This window comes from Salvia splendens, chromosome 22 (assembly GCF_004379255.2).
Source record: "Salvia splendens isolate huo1 chromosome 22, SspV2, whole genome shotgun sequence".
Taxonomy (NCBI): Eukaryota; Viridiplantae; Streptophyta; class Magnoliopsida; order Lamiales; family Lamiaceae; genus Salvia; species Salvia splendens.
In genome coordinates this window covers 5203783-5213679 of record NC_056053.1, presented here as the reverse complement: position 1 = coordinate 5213679, position 9897 = coordinate 5203783, and positions in this window count along the sequence as shown.

Below are 9897 nucleotides of genomic sequence, written 5' to 3'. Positions count from 1 at the left end.
AAGCTGCAACGGCTACTAGCCGTTAGATATAGCTGTTGAGTTCTTGATTGAGCTCGGTTGTTGTAACTGATATAGAAGTGAAGTCTCAATCACTTCATTCGGTTTACTGATGTATATAAGTAGTAGATGTAGTGTAGTTAGCAGTTAGTTCGTTGTTCATCAATTCTTGAAGCAATAAAGATTCTACTTCTCTCTCCAAAACCCTACTTTCTATTTTCCTCTCCAAGTTCATGTTCTTGTCGATTGATCTCTGATATTTCACAACTTAGTGGGCCCATACTGGAACATTGGGGGTTCCCCTTCTTCGTATACATAAATTTTCATCATCTTCTCCGTTAAGATGTAACTCCTGCTTGCAAAATAAATAAAATTAAAGAACTACAAATATGTATTTAAGTTTTGTCGTTTGGGCTGAAAATACTGAAATTGAGGACAATGGACCTATGTCTATTCTAATCATATGAATTTCGCATGAAAATTGGGAATTATGAGAATAATATACTATCAATTGAGAGATCATAGTAAAAGTTAATGAAAACGTCAAACAAAGTCCATAAATTTCGCTACGTTAAATTAAATAATTGAATTATATACTGCCCCATAATTTGGGGAACATTATTGTATAGTAGCTATTATAATATATATTCTCGATAAACAAGAAATATGAAATATGAAATATGAAATATGAAATATGAAATATGAAATACTATACTATGTTCGAAGACACTTTGTAGACCCGCCTTGCATGTGTCATCGAATTAATACTAGACACAATTATTTAATAAAAACTAGAAACAAACAATGGAAGGAATTGACATTTTACAATAACAAGAAAGTTTTGTAATCGGCTCGGATAGTTTGCACATAGTGTTCATATATATATTTAAAAAATTTTAAAAATAAATTGAAAATACACCTAGTTTCATCTAATTAATGTCACACCAACATTTTATCAAAACAAATTAAAAAAACTATCTTTAAGAAATCTCGATGAATTCACAATTTAAAAAATGCAGCCTTTATCCAAAATTAAACTATGATCAACATTTACCTTTGGAAAACATAAGAATTCCTATAGATTTCTCCATGAGGAAAATAATCTGCTTCTTGCGCTAGCAGAGGCGAATCGCGACTCATGAAAATCGCATCTTTGATTAACGCTCTCGCGGAAGCAAGATCCGCTTTGATTTTGACCATATTTTCGTCTCTCTCGGTGCCTCTTCTCATCATAGTTTCCTCATCCAACTCCTTCGCCAATTTCTCAACCGCCTTCTGCATTTTCGGATTCTGTTTCACACAAAAATAATATGCAAAAGTATGTCACAAAATCAAGAATATCATGAGGTTTTGACCTAAATCATCAAACCAAGAAAAGAAATAGTACTACTTATACAGTGAAGGTAGGGTATAGGGCCATGTTGGATTCTTCGTCGTCGTTGTTGTTGGTGGTGGTGGCGAAGGGACGGGGGAGAGGGAGGAGAAGGAAGAAGGGTTCCATGCCCATGGAAGAGATGGGAGAGAGAAGAGAGAGAGATTTGTGGTGGATGTGTTGGTGAAGAGAGCCAAGGAAGCAATTGCTAGAGATGTAAATGCAAGAATTTGAATGCATTGAGATTTTGTGACTCTACACAAACCTTCAACAACAACAACACCTCTCATTGGCTCTGTGTGTGTGTGTGTGTGTGTGAAGAGTAATTGTCTTTTTTTTTTGTTTTTTCAGTTACAAGAGAAATCCTAGATGGTCGGATATTACTAGGATCCTTCCAATTATAGCTTGGTGCATGTCTCTTTAGTTCTTCATGATCTAACAGATTAAATATGTTATCCTATAGTATATGCACGTATGTTTATGGGTATTAAATACCTTATATTTTATTTGTACACAATACTATATGATGGAGTATCAACTAAGACGTTAAATAGGAATAGATAAATAAATAAATAAATATAGAACTATAATTTCAGTGTTCAATTTTTCTAATCCGACCTATATAATAAAATTCGGCAAATTTTATCCTATGTGGCTTGCCGTGAAATCTATGTATGTGTTTCAGTCTGAACTATACATAACACTATCGGGTTTAAAGGATGACCCATCATGAGAAATTGGAGTTGATCTTAAAGTTTATGATTTTTAAGGACTTTTTAAAATTAGTACTATATAATAAAATATTAGAATTGTTCAAAGTTTATAATTTGTAAGACAGATACATCATAGTTTATTTATATGTAATTTCAACATTATTGTTGTTATTAAGTATTATCGAACCACTGCTACAAAAAAAAGCCGTTAAGGACATTTTTTAATACAACTAGTGTTAACACCCGTGCTATGCACGGACCAAAGAATTTTGTAAATAATTAAAAATATATATATCATTATATACTCCCTCCGTCCCAAGGAATAGCACGGACCAAAGAATTTTGTAAATAATTAAAAATATATATATCATTATATACTCCCTCCGTCCCAAGGAAGATAACACACTTGGGAGATGACACGAGATTTTAGGAGATGTTGTTTTGTGTGTTAAGTGGTGAGAAAAAATATAATTTTATAATCGATGTGAGATGAAACTTTTTTCAAAAGATAAAATGTGACATCTGTTGTGGAAAAAACTAAAAAGGAAAGTGTGACATCTACTATTAGATGGAGGGAGTACAATTTATAAAAAAAAGAGAACGAATGGTCCTAATCTAAAATATATATTTCCTATTCGAAATCAATTTTAATATATTTGTAATTTGTGAGAAGAAACAAAAACTACTCACACAACTTAGATTTTCAATATACATAAATTTAAGACCACACTATGGAAAATTTCATTTTATTAAAAAGCCAAAATAGTATAACGCGCAATACTAAAAAATACAATTTCAACATTTACATGACCAAATTCCTCCGATAGAAAATGAGTTGGGGAAAGAGATTGGAAGGCATGAGAAATGAAGATAAAATATGTTGTATTTATAGAGTGGAAAAGAGGAATAGAAACAAAAATTAAATAAAAAATTATCAAATTATAGTCTAGGTGCCCGCAATGACGGACTATAGCCCGGATTATACATAGGGCGAGAGTGGCGGACGTAGAAAAAAATTCTGGTAGAGGTTGCACAATATATACACTTCCTTCGTCAACGAAGAATTATAATTTTATTTCCTTTTCGCTTCGTCCATATATAATGATATCATTTTACTCTTTTATTTTAGTAACTCAATCACAATAGGCTACTCCCTTCATCCCGACTAAGTTTTCTTTTTGGGATGTCCCAACTAATTTGAGTCATTTCATTTTTTTGACAAAAAACAAAATATCCAGTCACTTTTATTTAATTCCATCATCTATCTTTCTTACTTTATTTTTCTCTTATACTTTTTAACACAATTTCTCAATCGCCGTGTCCAAAAATTTTGACTCAACTTAGTTAGGACAAAGGGAATATAAAAGTATAATTGATATTTCATACACTTTCTTCATTCCCTTTTTATTATACATTCTTAAAATCCGAAGTCAAAGTAAAACGATTAATTGCGTTGAAGAATATATTTTTTTAGTGTTATGTATGCAAACACTAAATATACTACTCCGGTTAAACAAAATACTAATCCGACCGAATAACTCAAAATATTGTCCTATGTAGTTATAAAAGAGGGTTAATATTAATTGGGACAACTCCAGATTTCAATATGAGTCCCTCAAACTCTAATTCTAAGAAAAAAACATTAAACCAACGTCTTAACTTAAAACAAATAGAAATCAATTATTTAAATATAAAAATTTAGTATATTATTATACACATCGACAATCAAAACTAAAATTCTATATATTAATAAAAGCCCATATTATAAAATTAAAAACCCAAAATAAAAATTGAAATTTAAAATTAAAGCTCATATTATAAAATAAAAAACAAATAAAAGCCCAAAAGTAACAGTGTTAGTGATTTTTAACATAATGTACTAATTTGAAACAATAATCAAACTTTATGTGTGATGTATGCTAACTTAAAATTTTTTTTTACAAATTTAAAACATTAGTGAAACATTTTGTTTGTATGGTGTAATTACCCCTTAGACTAAAACCTTTAATCATTCATGGACTCGTAACTCTTGAAATTGCAACATACAATTGTCAATGACTAAAAAAATGTCTTTTAAGAAATAGGCCAACATGATCAAACAAATACAAAAATAAATATTTTTTACAATTAATATATTCGTTTTTGCCAAATTTAAATTCAATACATGAAAATATACCTAAACATGAAAAAATAAACTAAGAAAAATTAAAAAATACTTAAAAATTTTATCGTCCCTCTTGAGTTGAAGTAACACCAAATTTACGATCTAATATCAAGAAAATAAAGTATAGTATGCGTTCATATTAATAAAAATCTTAGTGTGATGCAATATTGTTTATGGTTTGATATTGATATTAATTTAGTTTTGCTTTTTATCATTATTATTTAGTATTTTATTAATTATTATTTGGTTTAGCCAAATTTTATTTCAATATATGATAATATAGTTATTATTCCAATATTTTGAAAAATCTAAAAGGAGAAATATGAGTAATCAAAGTTAACTCAATTCTAACTATATACTATGAATTTAATTAAATAGTAAAAAGACTTCAAAATTTTATTTTCCCTCTTGAGTAGAAATAACACCAAGTGTACGATCTAACATCAAGAAACTAACACATAGTATGTGTTCGTATTAATAAAAATGTTCTTGTGATGCAATACTGTTCTTTGTTTAATAACATTAATTTAGCTTCACTTTTTATAATTATTATTTGGTTTAACTTAAAATAAAGATTACAGAGTAAATAAGTATAAAAATATATTTATAGATAAGAAGCAATTAAAATAAGTATTGTAATATTATAAACAATTAAAAATCTTATAAACAACAACAAAAAGATATTGGTACTTCTCTTAACCCTCTCTCAATGAAACATTTCATATTTTAGCAGATGATTGTATACTATTTTAATATTTGATATGAGTGTAGTAGTATAAAATAAAAGAAATAACAAAAGAGGAGATGTGTGGATGAAATAGAATAAGACATACAAATAAAGAAAAATGTAATACTACTATTTACAAAAGAAAAAAAAGAAGCAAACTATTTGAATGAATAAATAGTTCACCAGTTTTGATTAATAAAACATAAGTATTGATAAATGCAAATAAAAACATAAAAATAAAAAACCAGTAGTTCATAAGTTTTGAAATTGCAACATAATTGTTTATAACTGAAAACATACTCCACGCTAATAAATCATGATATTTCAATTCTCATTTCTTATACGACCATCAAGATAATTGATAAAATTAAAATTTTATAATTTAATATTATATTTAAAAAATTTATAAAATTGATCATAAATGCATTTTCATCAAAGTACATGATAATATATATACATATTCAATTATTTGAGAAGTCTAAAACATAGAAATATGAGTAAATCAAAGTCAACTCAATTATAATTGTATATAATTTAATTACATAATAAAAATAAATTTAATTTTAAAAATATAATATATTATACAAATTTCAATAAGTTAGAAGTCTAAATTAAAATTTAGCTTAAAACGTAATAATAAAATCCAATATCCAAATTTAAACTCTATTTAATTAAAAATATACTCCAAAAGCATTATTTAAAACCAAAATTATACTCCAAAATCCAAATACACTAAAAGCCCACTAAATGTATAAAATAAAATCCAAATAAATATAATAAATAAATTAATATCCTAACCCTACAATGCTACACCTCACGCCTCGCCTCCATCCCTCTCTCACCTCTATCTCCTCACCTGATCGGCGGAAATCAATCTCCCCAGCAAGAGCATCATCCCTTCTCCCTCGGCGGCGCTCCTTCTCTTTATGTAAATCAGTCTCGCCGCTCGTCCCGCCTGTCTTGCCGCCTCACCGGCCGCGCTGCCGTGCCTTCCTCACCCACCGCGCCATCGCCGTCGGCTCTCCTTCTCTTTATTCAGCTTCCGACGCCGTCGACCCACCTGCACCGCCACGGCCGCAGTAACCCATCCTGCACAGCAGCAGCGTCGCCGCTTCCTCTTCATCTCCGGCATCTCTCTCGTCGCCTCACCCGCCAGCTGTCGCCGGATTCCAAGCAGAACCAAACCTGCTATACTGCAATCACAAAATCAGTCCACAAAATGCAGATTCTAGTCCATCTATTTAAAAGTGTTTCAAATCTTCTTCAAGAAGTTTGCATTTGGTTGGACCATTTGAGAAGCCACTATTGCTCAATATGAGCTGCCTTTTTTCTATCCAATGATTGTCATTTCTCAAAATGACCAAAAGGATAAACAAAATAGCTTCACAATTTCCCGCCAAAAAGGGCAATATTGACTTTCCATCCAACTGTCCCTTTTGATTGTATAGATTAATGACGCTAATTTGTGTTTCTAAATATACCACCAACGCTTTAAAAAATGTCTTTATTATTGGTGTTCCAATTAAAATTAGAGGACGCAAATGGAAGTGTCCTAAAAAATAAAAGATTAGGTTAATGTATCCTTAATTTAGAGACGCTTTATTTTGTATCCTAAATTGTTGTTATTTTTCAGAACTTTCCAAGTGAAGTGATTGCATCTCAATTTTTGTATCCAAAATAAGTATTTTGTAGTGAACTTTGACTAATTTGTTTCGTAATAATGGGCTTTACTTATAGATTGATGAAAATAACTGAATGTGTGGGGATAGACAGGTCAATCACCTTCAAATTAGTATTCCCTTCGTCCATGAAAAGCATGAATATTTGTTTTGTCACAGATTTTAATGCATAATTGGTAAACTAAGAGAGATAGAGAGACAAAAAGTTTTTAAAGTATTATTAGTGGAGAATGAGTCTCACCTTAGAGAAAAAAAAAGTTTCCAAAATTAGAAAATTCATAGTTTTCAATGCCCGACTAAAAATGAATGAGTCCATACTTTTTCAGGGACGGAGGGAGTAATTAATAATAGACTAAAGTCCAATTTTAGTCTCTTATATTTATTTTAAAATTCTTTTTAGTCCCTTACATTAAGTTTGTGACCTTTTGGTTCTTAACATATTGTTTTGGTATCTTTTGGTCCCAAACATATTGTTTTTGTCCAAAATAACCATTTTATGTTAAAATTAATAGTCAAAATGTTTAACCAATTTAATAACTTAATTATAATATAGGACTAAAGTTCAATTTTGGTCCCCTATATTTTCCATAAAAAAATTTTCGTGTCGCATACATTAAGTTTGTAACCTTGTTTGGGACCAAAAAGTACCAAAACAATATGTAAAGGACCAAAAGGTCACAAACTTAATCTAAGGGACCAAAATTTTTTTTAGGGCAAATGTAAGAGACCAAAATTGGATTTTAGTCTTAATAATACTAGCTAGAGTCTAATTTAAAGTATAAGATTGTGAATGCAATTTATAAAATATTTATGCATTTCAAATTCATGATTTTCTTTTCTACAATTGTGGATATTTTTTTGAGTCAGATGTATACAAGGAAAGAAAAGCATCCTACTATCAATTAAGCATATCTCGACTAAATAAAGTGGAAATTTGAACCATATAGGACCATCCATCGATCTTCGAATTTCTTGAAACTTTGGATTCATTGTCGGATAGAAACTAAATAAATCGGCACAAATAATTGTGAAAATTTGTCGGTTTATAATATAGAAGTAAAACTAAAAGAAAGAGTTTAGACATGGCATTGATGAGAGATGTAGCCAAACTACTAATTAATTACTTGACAAATGTAGCCCACCGTCCACTTCAAAATTAATTAATAGTACTATATGATAGTACAAATTTTAAGGTTAAACACTCATTAAAATTTCATTTTATTTGTATTTTTATGGATTTTGGATTTCATTGATTAACTAAAAACATATGAATTTTATTAATTTAATAAGTTACAATTAAATTGGAAGTGCTTTTTTTTATGCAAGTTGTAACTACTTGAACTAGAAAATAGTTTTTGGAAGTGCTTTTGCAATTTCCTCCAACACGGATTTAAAAGCTAAGAACTGACCTCAAATTTCTTGGAAATAAATTTAACTACGGAAGAAAGTGAACACTAAATCTATCCAACAAAAGTAACACACGCTGGACTAGTTAATTAACTACTTGAACTACAAATTAACTTTTTGGTTCTTTTTCTCTTCAATTTTTAACCAAGAACTGAAATGAAGGCTGGGAATTAGCATATAAGTAAGAACTCACTTTAAACTAAGTTAGAAAACGCAAGAAAATCGAAAACCTAAGGCCTTATACAAGATTTTTAAAATATCACCACATTAAACACTTCAATCAAATAAAACTTTGTGCAGTGTAGGTCACTAAGAGCTTGGAGAATGCTAACACCACAATGAGTCAAAACTCCCTTGCTTGGAAGAAATCTGCCTCGAGTTCAACTACTTGTCTGGTTTATCTTGCTAGGAAGGCTTAACACTAAAGATAGACCGATCAGATCGGGCATACCACGAATTGAGGATGATAGATGTATTTTCTACAAGGAAGAGCAGTAGACGTTGGAGCACATCTTTTTTAGTTGTAGAATCTCGAGTGGGGTATGGTATTACTGTTGTGTTCAATGGAAATTATCCATGTGCTTGCCTAAGGACCCGATGACATGCTTCCTCTCTTGGATGGGCACTCCTCTTCACGAAGCCAACAAAAAGGTGTGAATTTCTTTATTCTTTTTTATCTCATGTTCAATATGGAATATTCAGAATAAAATGATCTTCAAAGGTTTTGTGCCGTATTGGGAGCTTGAGAAGAAAAAATTGAAAAGATTGTGGACAAGATGTAGGCACCCAAATTCTCCCTTTCCAACAGAGATTTTGGGCGAGAGTTGATTTATTTCTTGAAGGCCTTAATACACGTTTTTTTTCTTTTAGGTTGTTTGGTTTTTTGGTTGGCTTTCTCCAAGGTTCTTTTGCCTTGATGGGGTATTAGTTTTTGGGTGCCCGTTGATTGCCTTTTGGTGTTGACACTAAGGGAGATAGCTAGCTTGGAAAGCTTTTTTTTTTGGATAAAAAAAAGCTAGCTTGGATAACATTTGTACTTGATTTTGCTGCCTTGTGAACTTATGCTCACCACTCATTGTTTTAGCCTTTTATTTTTATAAAAAAAAATAAAATAAACGCACAAGAACTAAAGCAATTACGCCTCTACAAAAAATCCCCAAAATGGTCCAACAATCTTAACTAAAGAGTTAAGATGTTGAAAAAACAAAGAAGTAAATGAATCGACATTCAACTCTGCTGATGGTCTTGGCAAGCTAAGCAATTTATGATTAATTGCTATGTGTTTGATTAAAGTAAATAATTGGATTATATGTTATGAAAATAATATGGTTATGTCTTATTTGATGTCTGGTGGGAAATGATAACGATATGTAGTTGGTGTAATTGATATGATGTTTTTACATATTGTATGGGAATTATATGAATCATATGATTAAAAAGAATCTGTGACGGTCTTGTCCTAATCTGAAATTATAGAGGGGCCTTCGAGTCCAAATACAGAGGGATCCATGAGTCCAAAACAAAGGGACCTATGAGTCCAAAAATACAGAGGGACCTACGGGTCATAGAGGAATTCCTAACGGATACCAGACTTGATTTGTCACTAAATAATTAACTGAATATAGAAGCATATGCATATTGATGGAAAACTATTTATGATCTTTAAAGCTTATGATTATATGTACCGGTTAAAGTATATGCTTGAAACAAAATTAATGTGCAATTAAACATATAATCACTGGGTAATGACGCATATAAACCAATAATATTTTTATTGAATAAGATGATGTGTTGGTTGATTTGAGTTATAAAAATTTCATATATTATCATGTAAAGAC